At 34.7% G+C, this 20,242-nt stretch overlaps 1 long non-coding RNA gene across 1 annotated transcript; it reads right to left on the bottom strand.

The window, feature by feature from the left end:
- Positions 1-16,014: 16,014 nt before the first annotated feature.
- On the bottom strand, positions 16,015-19,590 carry LOC136030861 (uncharacterized). The gene is made up of 2 exons (XR_010618367.1): positions 19,365-19,590; positions 16,015-16,282 (listed from the first exon to the last, which is right to left on the bottom strand). It is a non-coding gene; the product is annotated as an uncharacterized LOC136030861 (long non-coding RNA).
- Positions 19,591-20,242: the final 652 nt, after the last annotated feature.

Below are 20,242 nucleotides of genomic sequence, written 5' to 3'. Positions count from 1 at the left end.
AACAGCTCACAATTTACACTAAAGTTTGACATTTTCTCACAACTCTACTTTTTAAAACACCCCTTAGGAGGGGTTGTCCCCTCCTCAACGCCTCGCTCTTTACGCTAAAGTTTGGCTCTTTCTCACAACTCTACTTTTTAAAACAATAAAAAAGCTTTAGCGTTGAAAGTGAGGTATTGGGGAGGGAACAAACCCTTTCATTACGGGATGATTTCTGTTCGTTTTACATTTTAATGTCACTCCTTACTTGCAGTTAAAAAAAACTGGCGTTCTTATTTAATTTCTGAACGTTTTTTAATTAAAGTATGTTTTGTTTTTGGCTCACCGCACATGAAATTTGCAGATTTTTTTTTGGCTAAATGGCTTTCCCATAGTTTTGATCGGACGGCTAGATGATAAAAGGGATGGGGGAGGAGTCCTAGTTGCCCTTCAATTTTTAATTAATTAAAAATTCAACTAGAACTTTTTATATTTTTACAAACGTTTTTATTATTAATGAATATACGTAACTTACCAATTAACTTAGGTAACGAACTTCTATATTTGTATATTTTTATTACGTATCTGAGGGTGTCGCCCCCTCGTCAATACCTTGCTCTTTACACTAAAGTTTGAATTTTGCCCAAGTCTGTAAGAATGACCCCTGAATCACAAAGGCCCAAAAATACTTTAGCGATAAAGAGCAAGGTATTGTGGAGGATACAAACCCCCTTATATACGTAATATTTTCTGTTCTTTTTAAGTTTTAATGCTGCTCCTTACTTCCAGTTGAAAAAACTTTTTTTTTAATTATTTTTTCTTTGTTTTTTTTAAATAGTGCTAAAAAATCCTGCGCCCCCTTCATGGAAATTTCTCTTCCCTCATGATAAATTCCTCCATGGAAAGATTCTGCCACATGACCCCACCCCCCGACCCAACCCCACCCTAACGCAAAAAAATCCCTTGAAAATATCTGTACACTTTCCAATAACCAATACAATTTGTAAACAATGGTCAAATTTGTAACTTGAAGCCCCAACCTCAAGGACTCTGGGGGATTAAGTCGTCTCCAAAGACATAGTTATTATATTTTCGACTATTCTGAACAAAATGGCTATCTCAAAATTTTGATCCATTGACTTTGGGGAAAAATGAGCGTGGGAGGGGGCCTAGTTACCCTCCAATTTTTTGGTCACTTAAGAATGACACTAGATCTTTTATTTTCCATTAGAATGAGCCCTCTAATAACATTCTAGGACCACTGGGTCGATGCAATCACCCCTGGAAAAAAAACAAATAAACACGCATCCGTGATCTGTCTTATGGCAAAAAATACAAATTTCCACATTTTAGTAGATAGGAGCTTGAAACTTCTACAGTAGGGTTCTCTGATATGTTGAATCTAATGGTGCAATTTTTGCTAAGATTCTATTACTGTTAGGGGTGTTTCCGTCTATTTCATAAAATAAGGCATATTTTCTCAGGTCCGTAGCTTGTCATGGGTAAGATTAAACTTGATGTCTCTTATATAATTAAAATCAGCATTAAAATGCAATTCTTTTGATGTAATTAAATAAAAAACAAAACAAGTTTTTTAAATGGAAGTAAGGAGCGACATTAAAACTTAAAACCCACATTGTTTCCGTTCACTGCGAGAAACAACGTTAATCACACTATAGATATTTTACAGGTCAAAGTGAGTTTATAATTAACCATTTTTTTTTGTGTGTGTTTTCGATTTGATTTCACAATTTCAAGGGGGATACGTGTCGTTTTCCTTATAACAAACTAACTGTTTGATTTCCCCTCTTTGAGAAATTACATAAAAAAAACTAGTTTTTTTAACTGAAAGTAAGGAGCGACATTAAAACTTAAAACGAACAGAAATTACTCCGTATATGAAATAGATTGTTCCCTCCGCAATCCCTCGCTCTTTACGCTAAAGCTTTTAATTGTTTTAAAAAGCAGAATTGTGGCAAAGAGTCAAACTTTAGCGTAAAGAGCGAGGGATTGCGGAGGGAACAATAATATTTATTTATAAGCCCTTATACTGGAAATGAAGTGGAGTAACACAAGAAAAGAAAAAAAATACATTTAACATCAACACAAATAAATAAATATTACACTCAAGGCACTATGGCTACCCGGATAAGAGGGTGTTTAACACCCAAGGTAGCATAAACATTCTCTTGAAGATGGCTATTTTGTCTGACAAAACACTTACAATATCTGGAGCGCTGAAAATCCACATAATTTGTCTATTACTTTATCTGTGAGGCAGATACAATAAAAACTTGCAGTATCGGAAATACATAATTCGAATATCGGCAATATCGAAAAAGGATATGAAGGCCAGCTGGGAACTAAACCGCATGGTCACAGAAACTCGAGAACAATTTAGCCAGTGCTTTTCTATTATATCTTCCCCTGTTGGGGACAATTTTCGCATACCCCAGTTTAAGCTTCTCTTTAATATCACTCAATGCCCGGAAACGAAATAACGTGAGTGATTTACAAATATTGATCCCAAGCCATCGGAAAGATTCGGCATAATTTACAGGAAATAAACCGCAATCAAGGGGCGTTGCAGAAGATTTTGAATTGAACACTAAATTACTAACTAAAAGAGTGGTGCTACATACGATATTGCTTATATGCCCTTTTGAAAACCTGCATGCATACAGTTTTTTTGTTTAATTGACCCCCCTCCCCTAAGAGTTCCAAACATGTTACACTTTAATACATTTAGGGTCATTAGTTAAAGTAACTGTAGTGACAGTATTAAAAGTACACAAATAGTGCATTCTGTCTAATTCAAAAGCCCCCAAAATTTACCCTTAAAGGTCTAACTTAATGATATAAAATATTTTTGAAATATTGCTTTGTCACCTTTTTGAAGGTCCACATATTCATAGCCTGTTTTAGTTTAGTTCAACATCAGCCTAAATATTCCTTAAAAGTTTCACCTCAATATCCTTAGCTTGTGTAGTACCAATAGTTGTAGCAGCATTAGTAGCAGTATGCGCATAGCACCTTTGGTTTCTTCAGCATCCCTTTCAAGAAACGTTGAAAGTTTCAGTTTAACACCATCAACCGTTCTTGAAGCATATCACATACGTCCGCTGGACAACCTGTATGAGCATTGTGTGTTTCGATTTGGTTCCATATAGTTTCTATATATCCCAGATTTTTAGACTCTTAAAATGGAACTAGAACTATACATTCCTAATCAATAAGCCTCTTTTGAAGTTCACACGACCACCCCTTCAATAAAAAATTTATATACTCCTGGGACAGAACGTACAGCCCTTACCCCCTTCCCCCTCTTGGGGATTTTCTCAGCACAAAGGGCATCGTTATATGATCTTTTGACTATTTTTAACCAATGGTTATCTCAAAATTCCTATCGGATGCTTTTGGGGAAAATACGACGTAGGGAGGTGGGGGCTGGCTACCCTCCGATCCCTTTGACTCTTAAAAAGGGGACTGAAACTTCTGATTTACAATTCAATGAGCCCCCTCGAAAGATTATACGACCACCCTTTCTATAAAAACGTACCCGAAGCATAACTTACTACTCTTGCGCTGAAGGCTTTAGGGAGGATGGATATCATCATCAAAAATATAATTTCCATATCTTATGACTTGGTCAGGATAACACGCAAGTACCCAATCCTCTTGGTATAATTAAATAAAAAAGAAAGCAATTTTTCAAAAAAAAGGAAGGAGCGAAATTAAATTTTAAAACGAACAGAAGTTATTAGGTATATGAGGGGGGTCGCTCCCTCATCAATACCTCGCTCTTTACGCTAAACTTTGTTGTCCCAATCCTATAATAATGACCCCTGGACTCCTAACCAAAGTGTTGCTCTTGCAGCACTCTGGGTGGAGAAGCCATTAAAGGGTTGTAGCAACTCTTCACTATGTCTAGGCTAAGTAAATTTAGTTATAATTTAAGTGTTTTCAAACCGAAAGCGTTGAAATCATTGAGGACATGTTAAGGGGGATGCTACACTAACAAAAAGGCACTACCACTACTTAGGCTAAGGTTATAAGGGTGAAACTCTCAGGGAATGATGGAACGAGGGGAAGTACTGAACTATCCAAAACACACTATGTCCATGATACTACTACTGCCACTACTATACCTACAACTACTTTTGCTACTACTGCTGCTGTGACTGCAACCAAGACTGTTTTTGACTGCACCTATTTGTGACTGGGCCTACTTGTGACTGCGAATGCATGCGACTGTGACAACTTCTGACTGTGACTGCTTCCAATTATAACTAATTACTAGCAGTGGCTAGACCGCAAAAGTCAAAAGCTTAGAAATGGGAAGCTTGATTTGTTCCAGGGGAAATACCAAAGCAATATAATCGTATATGGAGCTGGGGAGGATGAAGTTCTCAATGAAGACGCATACACTTTTATATGGGCTATAGTAAGTCCCATTACACGTTAGATTAAAAAGGTGTTAATTTTAATGAAATTAAAGCTTGCCATTAGAATCTGAAAAACTACAGAAACTATTTTTAAGTTTCAGGGCCACCCCCTTAATCATCCCATCTTTTACAATAAAACATGACGAGTATTTCTTTCAAAGTATTTTATAGCACCCTATTTATAGCCACCTGGTAAGGTAAGGTATTGGTAAGGCATTGGTAAGGGCAGTACTTGCCAATCGCAAAATACCTAAAATTTATAGTGTTTCATGCAAATGAAACAATACCCTTTCAATCTCAAACGTTGGATGATAAAATAGCAACATTAAGCATCACAATGCTCTTGCGTTAGAACATTCGTTCCCAAAATATTGAGAAAAAAGTCAGACCTCAGCAACAAAAACCAGGAAAAATTCGTATCTGGAACTACTAGTGACTGTGACTGCCTCTTATTGCAATCGTAACAACTTCTGATTGTGACTTCTTGGGTATGCGACTAGCTACAACTGCAACCACTTGCTACTACGACTGCCATTACTTACGAATGCGAGTATGACTACTTCCGTTACCTGAAACTTCCGTTAACTGCAATTACCTGAGGTTAAAACATAAGAAAATTCTGTATTCCGTTAGCGTGGGCTATACAATTTCAATAATTTTCTAATTTACATATAAACTGAAAGTTAAAAGGTATGTATGTTTTGTTGGAGTAGTAATTAGACTAATCTATAGAAATTCTTGTTCGCAACATTTCAAGTAGTTAGGCATTATTCTTAAGTTTCATGGAGAAGATCAGTCTAGATTGAGGAGGGGAAAACTGTCGTTTTAAGTTAGAGTTCACTTTAAACTCGCTCTCGAACATTATTATTTAGGATTGTATTTTTTCTAGGGGAAAGCCCTGTTAACCTCGTTCCTCCAGCTAAACCAATGCTTATACCTTGAGGGAAGGATCTATCTGGGCTTGGAAGCTCCGGCTGGGAGATAATACAGGTTAGATTCTTTTAAAGGAAGCATCTTTGTGAGTCATCAAGCCCACAAATGGAATTTTGATGGACCGTAAAAAAAAAGTTTGACTTCCAGTTATCTTGATTTTGGCAAAGTGCTGGGAATCATCAGTTAGCAACATATAACCTGCTCTTACGCAGTGGTTAAGCTTGCTTAAAACAGGTTAAGCTTGCTCTTTGCCTTAAAATAGATGTATTGATAAATATTTTTTTATGTTTGAATTGCGGAGTGCTTTAATTATTCTTTTTCAATTTCTTTAGTTGATTGTAGTGAGCGGCGTACAAGGTGAGAAGGAATACAAAACTTACCGAAAATTTCAAATATTTACAGTAACACTCTGGAAAAAATCATAGATTATTTTTTCTAGTCTACTAAGTGGGAGAAAAAAAAATAAAAAACAAAAACAAAACTGTCCAAGGTCCCAAAGCAGACTTCTTAGGCACAGCTTAATGTTGGGCTTCTTAGGGATAGCTTAAGAATAACTCTCTACCGAGACTAGTTCTGATGCCAAAATTGATTGCATGAGGCTGATTGATTAGGCTAAAATTACGTTGTAGGAGCAACACATTTAGGCTTCGTCCAGGTCTATTTTTTCTTCTTTTTTTCCTAATTTGCCAATTCACCTTTTTTGCTAGAGATTAAATAAAAAAATAAGTTTTTTTAACTGAAAGTAAGGAGCGACATTTAAACTAAACGAATAGAAATTACTCTGTATATGAAAGGGGCTGTTCCCGCCTCAACGCCCTGCTCTTTACGCTAAAGTTTGACTCTTTCACTCAACTCTACTTTTTAAAACAGTAAAAAACTTTACACAGGGATGTAAAGAGCTAAATTGAAAGTGGAAACGAAAAAAAAAATATTGCTTCACAGTCTATCCAACATATATTAATAAAACTAGTACAAATAAAACAACTAATTATATTTTCCTATATTTGTAGGATTATAGAAAACTAGTGCTTCTGTTTCTTAAGAAAAAAAAAAAAAAAACTATGGATTGTCAGTTCAATTGACAAATTCTGATACTTATTCCATAAACTTTTAATAATTGTATGTTTATAAAAGTAAAAAGTCAAAACATATAAAACGTATATTGTTTTTAGTAAAGCGCAAATTATGTTCTGGTCTTGAGAAGCCAGGGGGGCAATGAGTTCTACTCATACTAATTTTTGCTCGTTTTAGTTTAACTAGGCTATTTATTGTAATTTCTGGTCGTTTCAAGTTTCATTTATTTATTAATAATTATTTAGGGTGGTTTTACGGTTGGATGATTATTTGACTTCGGTTTCTATTCATTTTTGGCTGAATGGAACCCTTTGCTTTTTTGAAAAACTTGTTTTGGGAAACTGTTTTAAAATTAATTTCGGGTTGTTTTTTATTGACATAAGTCTTTTCCATGAAAAAATATATTTTATACCTTTTCGGTTTTTGTTCTATAAGAATCCATACTTGCTAATGCTACCAAAGCCTGGCAAAGACCTATCAAAGATTGAAAACAATAGATACATTACCCTTCTCCCTGTTTTGGGGAAAGTTATGGAAAGGATGGTGAAGAAGAGACTAGTAGTTGTGATACAACAGAAGAAAATTTAGAAAGACATTCAGTGTGGTTTCAGATCAAATAGAAGTGCAGAAGACAGTCTTATGTGCCTCAAACAGGAAGGTGGATTTTTTGCAAAATGAGTGGATTTTAGCAGCGATTTTAATTGACATTGAAGGTGCTTTGGATAATGTGCTTCATAGAAAAATGGTTGGAGGCCTAGTAACATTTTTAAATGTAGCATTTTCAGTAGCTTTTTTCGTAGTAGCATTTTTAAATGATTATTTAAAAGGAAGAAAAGTTAAAGTGCGACTTGGTGGAACAATTTCAAATATAACAGTGTTTTCTGAAAGAGGAATCTCTCAAGGATCAGCGTTGGGGCCTGACGTTTACAACATAGGATCATACGATATTCCTATCAACATGAAGGATGATGGAGGAGCTAATTTTGCAGATGACAATACTGCGTGGGTCTTGGCGCGTGGCACTTACCACACAAAAACCCTAATAACCCAGGTCATTGCAAAACTAGAAAAATGGTCCAAAGAAACTGTCTTAAAGTTTTCTGCAACAAAGACGAAGGCAATTGTTATCACTAGGAAAATAATTGGAACTCTTCCAGATCTGTACTTAAGTGGCCACCCAGTTGAATATGTTAGCGAAGCAAAATACTAGGTGTAGTGGTTGACAATAAACTTACCTGGAAACCCCGTGTGATGTATCTTAAATCAACATGTTTGAAAAGACTCAATGTTATGAAGAGTTTGGCCTATATGGCTAGAAGATTACCAGCAGAACTTTTGATCCAGCATTATATATAATACGTATTGCCTAAAATGGAGTATTGCTGAACAATTTATGGCACAGCTTGTCATTCAACCATTGCAAGATTAGACGTAATCCAAAACTCAGCCGCAAGAACTGCATAAACAGCACCTGTTAGTTTCCTTCTATCAGAATGTGGTCTAGCAGACCTGGAAACACGAAGAAAGATCAGATTTTTCAAAATATGTACAGAGGATTTGGCCTTTAGAAAATATCTACCCAGTTAAGTCAAAGATCATCAAACCTGGTCACCAAGCAACTGCCAATATATCTAAAGCAAGAAATCAATGCAATTTTCTTGAAGCAGCATTAGAAATTTGTAGAAGTTATGGAATTGATATAGTACTTTCCAAAATGTTAAGAGTTCGTGAAATAGGTGTCCCTCCACGATGGGACGAAAACAGGATCAGCTCAAGATTAGAATTCAATATGGACCAAGATACTCTAGCGGACTTGGCATTCTGCATGATGATGGACAAATAGTACAAGGGATACCTTCCATTATTCACTGACGGATCGAAAGTAGATGAATAAAAGCATGTAGGAGCAGTATTTTGGTGCCCTTTCAAAAATGTGTCCAAAAAATTTAAAACTACCTTCAGAGAGCAGCGTATTTCTGGCAGAAGTTTACACCATTAAGAAGGTGCTGGAGTTCATTGAGGAATCTGTTGAAGAGGACAAGGTGATTATTTGCTCTGATTCAAAAGTGCTATTCAAGCAGTTGTAAATGCTAATACTATGGCAAAATCAAATAGAGATGTCCTTATATGTTACACTAAATTACAAGACATATTAAACAAGAAAAAAGTAGTTATTCAGTGGATTCCCACCCACATTGGGATCTCTGGAAATGAAATAGCAGATTTGAAAGCCAAATCTGCAGTTGAGTCAGGAACACTTGCAACCAACAAAGACATTCCTTACGAAGTTATGGTATTTGATAAAGTGATTAAAGAAATTGATCGTCAGGATTGGATTTTCCCAGGCTTTTCACTTGTTGTCTGAGTCACTTGGCTTTTAAACACTCTATTTGATTAATGAAAGAGATCCAGCCGCAACCAAATCATAACGCAAAAAATCTGTGCATTTTCTTATGAATTTTTTTATCATTTGTTTTTTGTAATCGCCCTATAATTTTTTTGCAATAAGTATTATATTATATTATTTCCTTCAGTCCTTAATTTTCAAATCTTGTTGATAAGCAGCCATGGACTACTTTATTTATTAGAGTATTGCTTTATTTATTATTGTTTTAAAACCAAAAGTTTTAAAACACGCTTTAAAAGCAACTGACTAGTGAAAATAAATTTCCGTTTGTGACGGAATTCTAATATTTTTAGCAATATACCAAGAACAATTTTAAGTACTTAAATTTTTTATACAAATAAAAAAGAATATTGAAAAATAAGTTATAGTGACTAATTGATTCGTGACTTTTTCTAGATGATAGGCCACTTAAAATGATAGAATATACCTGTTTTTTTATTTATCTAAGGCCGTGATTCTCAACGTGGGTTGGAGGCCCCACTGGTAGGGCATGACAATATTTTGGTTGGTTATGGGCAAGTCATGCATTATTCGACTGAATGTGCTTCAGAGTCTAAATTTAAAAAAACAAAATAAAATTTCCTGTGAATAATGTCATATTCAAATATATTTAAAGGGGAAAAAAGATGCATGACTGCATAGCAATGTGGTTGTATTGTATACCAGGTGTTGCATTCAGAAAGTATTTTTAATTAGTATAAAACATAAGAGGACGACCTAAAAAAGATACCAAGTTAAATGACTTTTAAGGTTTCTTCAGGTAAATACACGTAAAACGTTGAATAGCAAAATTTAAAAATAACCTCATCAAGGTTTTTGACTTGCCTAGATGGCGTATGGCCCAAAATCAGTTGGAAACCGTTGATATAAAGCAAAGAAATCGTCAATAGAAATTTGAATCACTTCTATCTCGAAAAATTTCAACTAACTATCATGAAGGACACCAAAGTTGTATTTAAACAAATGTTATCCTGTCGTAAGCCAAAAGGTATAATTAGCACTTGTAAATATTTTATAGTAATCAATTAAAAACCTAAGAAAAGGCAAATTAATTTGTTAAAAACTGAGAGAAAAAAAAAATCAGCAATATAATTAAGGATCAGTGTGCAGCGTCTAGCTAAAAGTAGCTGTAATTTGGAAAACAGTTTTTAGAATTCACCATGTAGTATTTGAACTGATTACTGAGAAACGGTTACAGCAGTCCCCATCTACCTCCTACACAGCGAATTTACTTTTGTAAATATAACCAATAAACAGCATTTTGGTCAGGAAATTCTCTCAATTTGTGATCTTTTACGAAACAGGCGTCAGACACGTTTGTTGTTAGAAGTGACTTTATACTGACAGGAGACCCTCCTCGGTTTCAATGGTTGTGATATATCTCATGTTAAATTAGCATTTTTATATACTTAAGTACTGAAATATCTGAACGTATATAAAACAAATATTTCATTAAAATCTGGCGTTCATACGTCATAATATATTGATTTTCGCAACACCCAAAACTATATTATCATAAATCGCATATAACTTTTATAATTGCTACAGGAAGAAAAATTTGATAACAGGCTTCTTTAGTTTTTTGTGTTTCATTGGACTTGACTTGCAGAGACACCTATTTCAACTTTTCTAAAATCCTTTCGGGATTTTTTTAAGAGAATACAAAGAGAATATTTTGATACTGGCTGGCTCAAGGGTTTTTTTTTGTCCTCTTGAAGCTGCATTGGTAAACGAAAAGCTTTTATTTAATATAATTAAGAAAAAAGTTTTAGAAAAAGTTTTTCAAGGAAAAGAAAACAGTCGTATAAAAGCCAAAGATGAGCAGAGATAGAGTCTTTTAATAATTTCAACTTAAAAAGAATTGTAACAAATAAGTGCAACCAGGATGAAAGCTACGAGGAAAATTTTTTTTTTAATTCTGCAGTACAAATTGATAATGTTGTTCATTGGATGCAAAATTTATCTTTCGAAACTTTATAGATAATTGTAATATATTGCTACCAGTTTCACTATGGTAGAGCTATTGTTGCACCATGAATGGAGTTGAAAGAAAAGACAAAGAAAAGCTACTTACAGCATCTTTTTTTTGCAAAAGATTGGTTTCAAGATTCCTTTTCTTTCCTTAACATATTAGTGCGATTTGTTCTTTCTTCCCAGCATTTCTAAATCAACTGTTACGTTCATTTTTCTATTCTATTTTTCTATTACAATAAGTTATAAATTTACGACATTTACCAGTTCTAAAGAGTCCTAAGCAATTATCAGTTACAGACTTTCATTTTTATCAGTCTTCGAATTCTTTCGAGTCACGTGATATTTTTGAATTAGTTCAGGCTGTTCTAGATTCATGAGACTTGTCACGCTAGTAAGTTGGTATTGAAGCAAAACCAGGGCCTATAATTCAACCAGGCTCCCAGAATTGGTATGTCAAACTTTGTTGAAGGGAGCATTCAGATGGCTGAGCACCTTGAATAGTTTAAAAGTTAGTCAAAGTGAAATGTGTTAGGTGATGGCTTATAGTTTTTTCTTACCTTCTTTTTTTTATGTTTATTATCATAGATGGGCCAAATAGTTATGGGCTAAGTGTTTTTTGTCTTCTCTTTTTTTTGTTTATTTTTTTGTTTTTTACTGTTACTTATTACTTAATGCTTAGGTGTATGCAGCCTTCCACTGCTAGCACTTTTGGAACGATTTTTTAAGGATATGAGTAATTTATTTGCTGTTTTTCTATTAAATTAAACTGAAATGAACTTGCAGTGGATCAAGTTACTTAAAACTGAAATTTAATTGATATGATATTTTTATATATAACATGTAAAACTATTCAGAATAGGAGTAGCACTGACAGTGTGCCTCGGGCCTTTAGATGGCTTAGGGGACGCTAAACATACTCTACTTTGCGCCAACTTATGTTATCTTCAATTTAACCTGATTATTCATTATGTCTTTGTTGGTTCTGGGCTTCATTCATTGATGTTAATTCCTGTCCATTTTAAATCGGAATTATAATATGACTTTATTTCTGCTCGCCTATAACATAGCATAGCTATTTATTTTCCTTGAAAAACATTGAAATTTTTTTTTTAATTATTTCTTTGTCGTTTCCAAACGACATACAATTTTTTACGGTTAATAATAGAACATTTGCAAAGTTTTTTTTTCCAGTTTTTCTGCTTGTGAACTAAGATCTTTCTAGTTATTTAAATATTGATCAAGCTTAAAATATTTACTCAAAATTCTTGAATAACAATGTTGTGCCAAATTTTATTACATATCTACTTTAAAAATTACATTGAATTGGGAAGGTGGATTTTATTCATCTGCATAATTGTCAGCCTTCATAGGGCTGACGGGGCGTCACTTCTGCTACAACTTCAAGTATCGACGAATACTCACTAACAATTTTATTACAAGAGTCATATTGTGGCATATTTTGCTGTAGCTTCTTAGTGCTTTCAATTAAAAGAGCCAATATATGACCTGTTTAAAAGATGATAGTTGTAAATTTTAATCTTAAACACCTAGTGGTTTTCAATATGTTTAAGATAAGCTAATTAAATAATCTATACACATAGTGTCTTTCTATTTACATCTACAGTCTCCCCTAATTCAAAACTAGAGGGCCACTTAACCCCCGAGACTCTCTTAAAGTTTGAATTCTATCCTCAAAATCACTCCTTAGATAAATCTTATGTCAGCAATTAGTTGCTCAAATAATTTACAACCCGTGCAAAAGTGGCTGTGACGGCTAACTAATTCCCGGAAGCAAATTTATATACTATAACTGTTTGAATATTTAGAATAAAACGACAAATTTAAAATTTTCGATCAGTAACAACACCGAAAAAAGGTATTTTTTAAAATAGTGACGAAGACCACACTGCCTTTCCATAAAACAAGAACAAAAGAGAGAATAATGAGGATTTTTTCCCAAGAAATACCCCTCAAAAAGGTATTTTCAAATCTAGGGGGGAGGGGGTCGCATCTGCAATATCTGATGGAAGAATAAGTGAAATTTTCAGGACAAGGTTATGGGGGGTGTTGAAACAAACCAAAAGACTGCATGAATCCAGATGGTCAAAGAGTGTTATCTGCAATACCTCGCCAATGGCTTAAGGTATTAAATTGAAATCTCCAGAAACTGTTGAGTGTGACGTTGAAAAAATTACAAGATACAAAGTACACCATTATTGTCACAAGTGTGTATCTGCAATCTGGTATATGGTATACCATAAAAATACATTAAAGTAGTTTGTGCTGTGTACGAGAATAATGCTGCTGCGGTTAAGGTAGGAAATGAGGTTAGTAACTGGTTTTGTATTAAATCAGGAGTTAAGCAGGGTTGTGTTCTATCCCCCTTTATATGGATCATTTTGATGGACTTCGTCTTAAGGAGCACAGGAAAGGCAATTGGAGACCATGGAATCAAATGGGGAGGAAAAACGCTCCTGGACTTAGATTATGCTGGTGATTTAGGCATTCTTGATGAAAGTGTGAGCAAAATGAATGAAGTTATAGAGGTTTTGCAAGTTCAAGGTGCTAAAATAGGCTTGAAAATTAATGATAAGAAGACTAAGTCACTAAGGCTAGGAATAAGTGAAGATGAACAGGTGACATTAGGTAACGAACATATTGATCACGTTGGGAGCTTCAGTTACCTTGGTAGTATTATTAGTAAAAGATGGTGGGAGCAGTGAAGATGTTAAAAGTAGAATATCTAAGGCTCAGGGTGTTTTTTCACAGTTAAAAAAATTTTGGAAGAATAGTCTGCAAACCAAGATTAGAATATTGGAAACTACAGTGATGACAGTGGTCAAATATGGCTCTGAAGCATGGGTGCTCCGAAAAGCAGATGAAAATTTACTAGACGTTTTCCAGAGAAATTGCTTACGGATTGTTCTGGGTACCCGGCTGACTGACCGTATTTCAAACAGTAGGTTGTACGAAAAATGTGGTTCAATCCCGCTTTCTAGGGCCATAATGAAAGAAAGTTTGAGATGGCTAGGCCACGTTCTACGGATGAAGGATGACAGATTACCAAAGATTGTCCTTTTTGGCCAACCGTCTGGGGCTACACGGAAAGCAGGTCGTCCTTGTCTGGGTTGGGAGGATGTCACTAATTAAGATTTAAAGGAAATGGGAACTTTCTGGGAGAATGTAAAGAGGGAGGATTTAACTAGATTAGGTTGGAGGAGGAGCGTGCGTAGCTGTGTTGGCCTCAGGTGGCTTGGTGCAGCAGTTAGTTATTAGTAGTAGTAGTAGTGTATCTGCAACATCTTAAGAAAAGCTAAGGGAACTAAAAAATTTTATCGTCTGCGTACAAGACACTATGTGGGGATATATGCAATATCTTTAAATTAGAATAGGTCTTTGACATAAAAATAAAAAGTCATATTGTCAAGGAGGCACACTCGTGCCTCTATAAAGAGGCGACACACGACAATGTTAAGCGATCTTCGGTTCCAGTGGTCGCAGACGGATGGGGAGGGATGCATTTCGTAGCCCGAGCTCCAACTAAGAAACCTGCAAAATTTCATCCCCCTCCAACTTTTTCTTCATGGGGAAAATCTGGCCGAAAGTTTCGACCTGTCAACCCAAGCCCCCCTTTAACGTTGTCCGATCGGGCTGAAATTCACAAGTTAAGGTCCCCTAGGGCCCAGGAGCTTATCCGCGAAATTTCAGCTTGATCCGATAACTCCTTCCCTGTTTTCCAGAAACCACGCATAGCCACTTAAAATTCATTTACTTTTTTTCCTAGACGCCTACAGGTCACATCCGACATCGGATCTGGGTGTACGAAGACTCATTCGATGCGGAATTCTCCGAGTAAGTGCCCATGAAAGTTTCGTAGGAAAATCTTAACCCCCCGAAAGTTTCGACCCTCCAACCCCCCCCCCCCCCACCCCTTTTAACGTTGTCCGATCGGGCTGAAATTCACAAGTTAAGGTCCCCTACGGCCCAGGAGCTTATCCGCGAAATTTCAGCTCGATCCGATAACTCCTTCCCTGTTTTCCAGAAACCACCCATTAGCTATTTAATTAACGGATTTCTCTCTATAAGAGCCCATGTTAATTTGAAATTTTTAAAAGCTATTGAGAAGTTATATTTACACACATGCAAGTTATTAGCTCAGTTGGTAGAGCGTGAGACTACTAATCCTCGGGTCAAGGGTTCAAGTCCCTTACGGGAGGTTTTTTTTTCACAACATCAAAAAAATTTTGATAACACCTGGACAGCTTATCATTTGAGAGATAACAGAATATTAGCTTCTTATGAGCAAAAGAAACATTTCGGTCATTCTATCTATTTTTTTCTTCTATTTTATACAATGATTTAAAAGCGGAGGGGGGGGGGGGTTCCTCTCCTAATTCCTGTACGAGGAGTACAGGAATTATTAAATTACATCCACCATGGATTGTAGAAAAACGTACAGAAATAATATGAAAAAAACTTCGTTTTCTTAAAGAGTTAAAGAGGCTGCGTCCCAAAGTCGAACCTTAAAACGTACAGGAATTAGAAAAGGCAGTTGGGGGGCTGCCGCCCCCCAAACCCCTCGCTTTTAAAGACTCTTTTGTACAGGTTTTTTGTTTTTTTGCTAACCCCCCGCTCTTGGCTTCGGAAAGGCCCTCTTTTAATTAAAAAATAATTGAAATGAGTGAATAATGGAATAACTTCGAAAAATGTTAAACACAAGAGGACAGGAGAACCATTGCGCCGAAACTAGTAATTAGTAACAATGAAGTCCCCCCACAAAAAAAACCTGTCCAAAAGAGTCGTTAAAAGCGGGGGGTTTGGGGGGCGGCAGCCCCCCAACTGTCTTTTCCAATTCCTGTACGTTTTAAGGTTCGACTTTGGGACGCAGCCTCTTTAACTCTTTAAGAAAACGAAGTTTTTTTCATATTATCCTTTTTAAGAGCCGAAAGTTATTAGAAAGCAGCCAGTCTTCTCCGCTGCCCTTTTTCCCTACTTACCCCCCATAGCCCCAAAACATCTGATCAATATTTTGAGAGAACTATTGCGTCCAAAATAGCTGAAAGGATCAACAAAATTGTTCCAGGGATGATATAAATCCCTAAGACTTCTGAGACACACGTTTTGAATTGTTCAAGTTGGTAATTGTTTACAAACCAATATTATAATGTCTTGAAAATCTTCCTACATTGAATAACAATGAAATAGAATTCCCCCACCTAATTTATTTTCAAGATTAATCACAGAGCAAACACCAAAACTTAGGAAAAAATAGTAAACTGAAATAAATCTAGTATTGAACAGATCTTTGCCAGTCATTTAAGCTTCGGTTATAAGGGATTGTTATTTGTAAGACTCTAGCGCCATCTTCTCTCATGATTTTATAGCGGCGACCTCTTCGAATGTAACTTGTGTCGTTTACTTCAAGAATACGTGTTGCTTCACCAGCAATGTCAAGAATGGATGTCCCACGCTGCAAAAATACATACGACAATCAGAAAATCCAACTCTTCTTACAAATTTTTTTCGTGTAAACACGAATACATTTAGAATCTATTGGAATAAACCAGAAGTTTGTTAAAATTTATTTGATATCAGCCCTTTAGGTACAAAAAATAACGAGTTTCCACTTAATTCTATCGAAAAAACAACCAGTTTCCATTTGATTTTATTGGTTTATCTTTAAATTAATCCTAGTTCGTTGATTAGTTCTTCAATTTTTAAGAACTCTCTTAAGTTGGGAATTTAAGTTGGAAAAATTTCTATTTAGTAGTTTGTAGAGTTAATATTTTAGAGTTCTATAGCTTCAAAACAAAATGGCTCTAGGGATCGAACCATAGTTTGAAAAAAAAATCAAATACTAAAACTAACATTTGTTGTTTGTAAAATTTCGTCTACATGAGAGAAGCCATTTAGATGAAACAATCATTGTCAATAAATATATATATATATATATATATATATATATATATATATATATATATATATATATTTATATATATATATATATATATATATATATATATATATATATATATATATATATATATATATATATATATATATATATATATATATATATATATATATATATATATATATATATATATATATATATATATATATATATATATATATATATATATATATATATATATTAGCAACCTATTGTTGCTAAAAAGAGGAATATATTAACAGGATAAGTTTGTTTTGGTGTTACTTGGTTGTTCTACATTTGCTGGTTTCTTTTTTTCATAGGCATGTATTTTGGGGGTGATACCTGACACGGGGATGCCATGCATATTCTGTGGTAGGCACAACAATTGACTGGGTAGAGAATTTAAAGTGCCGAAACCCTATAGGCAAGTGTATTCTCCTGATGAGCCCTTGTGTTGGGTTGTTGCCTTTGTTGCCAATAAAGATTTGTATTTATTGTTTTTATTGTTTGGTAAATGACGACTTATACTTATTGACGACATGACTGCCTGTCCGTGGATTATTCTTTATGGTTGATTGTGTATGGCTATGCTGTTTGACCTATGTGGTGGTATGGATGAGTAGGGTTAAGGCCTCATTCAGGTGCTGGTCTGTTTTAACCACTAATTTAGGAAAACAGTTTTTCCCTTTCTCCTTCTATCTCCTTTCTTTTTTTTGTGTTTGTGCTGTTACATTGATGATTTCTCTTTTCATTATATATATATATATATATATATATATATATATATATATATATATATATATATATATATATATATATATATATATATATATATATATATTGGAAGCTAAGGAATAAATAATAAATTGCGAATAAGAGTCTGGAAAAAGGGCACCAGCTAGGATATATTCCCTGAACTGCCGAATGCTAGGACTTTATTCAAATGAGATAGATTAAGTGTGAAATGGGGTTTTTCTGGGTGAGCCCTGCTTGTCCAGGTGAATGACCTTCTGGTAATTTTTATGAACAGGTATTATAATTGTGAACATATTGCTGGGTTAGCATAGTTTAATGGGTGGCGAAATCCCAGGGAAGATTGAGAAGCTATACAATTAAAAAGAGAAGAAATTCATATGCACCGCTTTTATAAAAATATGCATCAATAATAAGGCAAAAAAAAGGTAAAGGATACGGCATTAGACTTTACAGTCCGTACCGGCGGTGCTGATCTCCGTTTCTTGGCCCTTCAGCCAGGAAGTGCAATGGAGGGTTGGGGGGGCCAGCCATCCTGTGCTTTCGCACACCCTTCCTGTTTACCTTCCCCAGATTTCTCCAGGTACCCATTTAGAGCTGAGTCGACTCTGGCTAAGCTTACAGAGTCACGCCACTGACCCCCGTCCCAAACTGAAGAATTGAGTACACTGGGATTCGAACCCGCGTCCTCTCAGACAAAGGATCCGAATCCAGTGCACCAACCCACTCGGCCAGGACGGCATCAATAATAATGTAATAATATGCATATGCATCACTTTTTATAATAATATATAATAAACTATTTTGATATATAAAAACTGCCTGTCTCAAAACTACTGAAAAAAGAGGAGCCTTGCTTATTTTCAAAATCTGATTATTTTTGTTTGTTTGAATTGTTTTACAATAAACAATGAAACAAAAAATTCAAACAAAGTCTCGTAAACAAAAACCCAAATACTTCAAGATCTTGTCCAGTACAATTTTTCAACGTCAAGACAATAACATTTGTCACACAATAACATGTCCAGTATATATATATATATATATATATATATATATATATATATATATATATATATATATATATATATATATATATATATATATATATATATATATATATATATAATGAAAAAAAATGACCAATGCAACAGCACAAACACACATAAAAAAGACCGGAGGAGAAAAGGAAGACTGTTTTCCTACATTAGTAATTAATATAGATCAGTACTTGAATGAGGCCTTAACCCTACTCATCTATCCAATTACCAAGATCAAACAGCATAGCCATACACAATCAACCGCAAAGAATAATCCATGGACAGGCAGTCGTGTCGTGAGAAGGTATAAGTCGTCATTCACCAAATATTAAAAACAATAAAAAAAAAAAGACAAATAGTTCAGAGAGGACAACACAACATTCATAATTTAAATAAAAAGAAAATATTTTTCATTGTATTGATTTTTAACCACTATTTATAAATCAAAAAATTTTAATTTTAAGCCTAGCTCAATATTCCTTTAGAATTTGTTAAGCTCGTTCTCCAATTTTGTTGTATCCAGTGTTTTCTAGACATACGGCTAAAATTTGTAGTGAGACAGAAAACTTCGTCATTTATGGTTTTAACCCTTTTTCAATATTTCCACTTTCTTTTTGTTATAGCTTCATTTGAAGGAAATGGTTGTAGGTCTTCTTAACATAAATAGATTATGAACTTAGGATAGTGCAAAGATGCAAGGTCTGAGGGTGCGGAAAACCCCCTAATATATAAGGTAATCTCTGTTCGTTGTCAGATTTGATGTCACTCTTTATGTTTATTCAGAAAAAATGTTTCTTTTTATTTAATATGCAATTAGAACTTACAATAGCCCATATAAAAGTGTCCGCATCTTCATTGACAACTTCATCCTCTCCAGTTCCTTATACAATTATTTGAGATTGAAAATTCCCCTTGAACAAATCAAGCTTTCCGTTACTAAGCCTTTGGCTGTTACGATCCAGCCACTGCTCAAGTGAAAATGGCTCATCTACTGACACTTTTTCATTAACCTCATAAGGACCAATCATCAGCTTAGAATTGTTTGTTGGAGTACCTAGAGTGAAAAGAACAGGTAATTCATCTATGAATGAAAATAGACTTTTCGTTAACAGAATAGACTTTATAGGTTGAACTCATTATTCCAAAGTGTGAAAAAGAAATAGTGAAGCAAATGCTATAAATCTGTTAGTTTCTGTTCTTTAGTTTATAGATATAGTCTCTAGCTTATAGACACAGTTTATAGATATAGTCTACTATATAGGTATAGCTATATACTATATACTATAGTATATATAGCTATATACTATATAGGTATAGTAACCCTGAATATATAACGTAATCTATGTTCGTTGTCAGATTTAATATCACTCTTCGCGTTCACTTAGAAGAAAATAATTTCTTTTTATTTAATATGCAATTAGAACTTACAATAGCCCATATAAATGTGTCCGCATCTTCATTGACAACTTCATCCTCTCCAGTTCCTTATACAATTATTTGAGATTGAAAATTCCCCTTGAACAAATCAGGCTTTCCGTTACTAAGCCTTTGGCTGTTACGATCCAGCCACTGCTCAAGTGAAAATGGCTCATCTACTGACACTTTTTCATTAACCTCATAAGGACCAACCATCAGCTTAGAATTGTTTGTTGGAGTACCTGGAGTGAAAAGAACAGGTAATTCATATGTGAATGAAAATAGA

Source organism: Artemia franciscana, chromosome 9 (assembly GCF_032884065.1).
Source record: "Artemia franciscana chromosome 9, ASM3288406v1, whole genome shotgun sequence".
In the NCBI taxonomy this organism is placed as follows: Eukaryota; Metazoa; Arthropoda; class Branchiopoda; order Anostraca; family Artemiidae; genus Artemia; species Artemia franciscana.
Note: the sequence above shows the minus strand (reverse complement) of the source record. Positions and strands in the feature narration are given on the sequence as shown.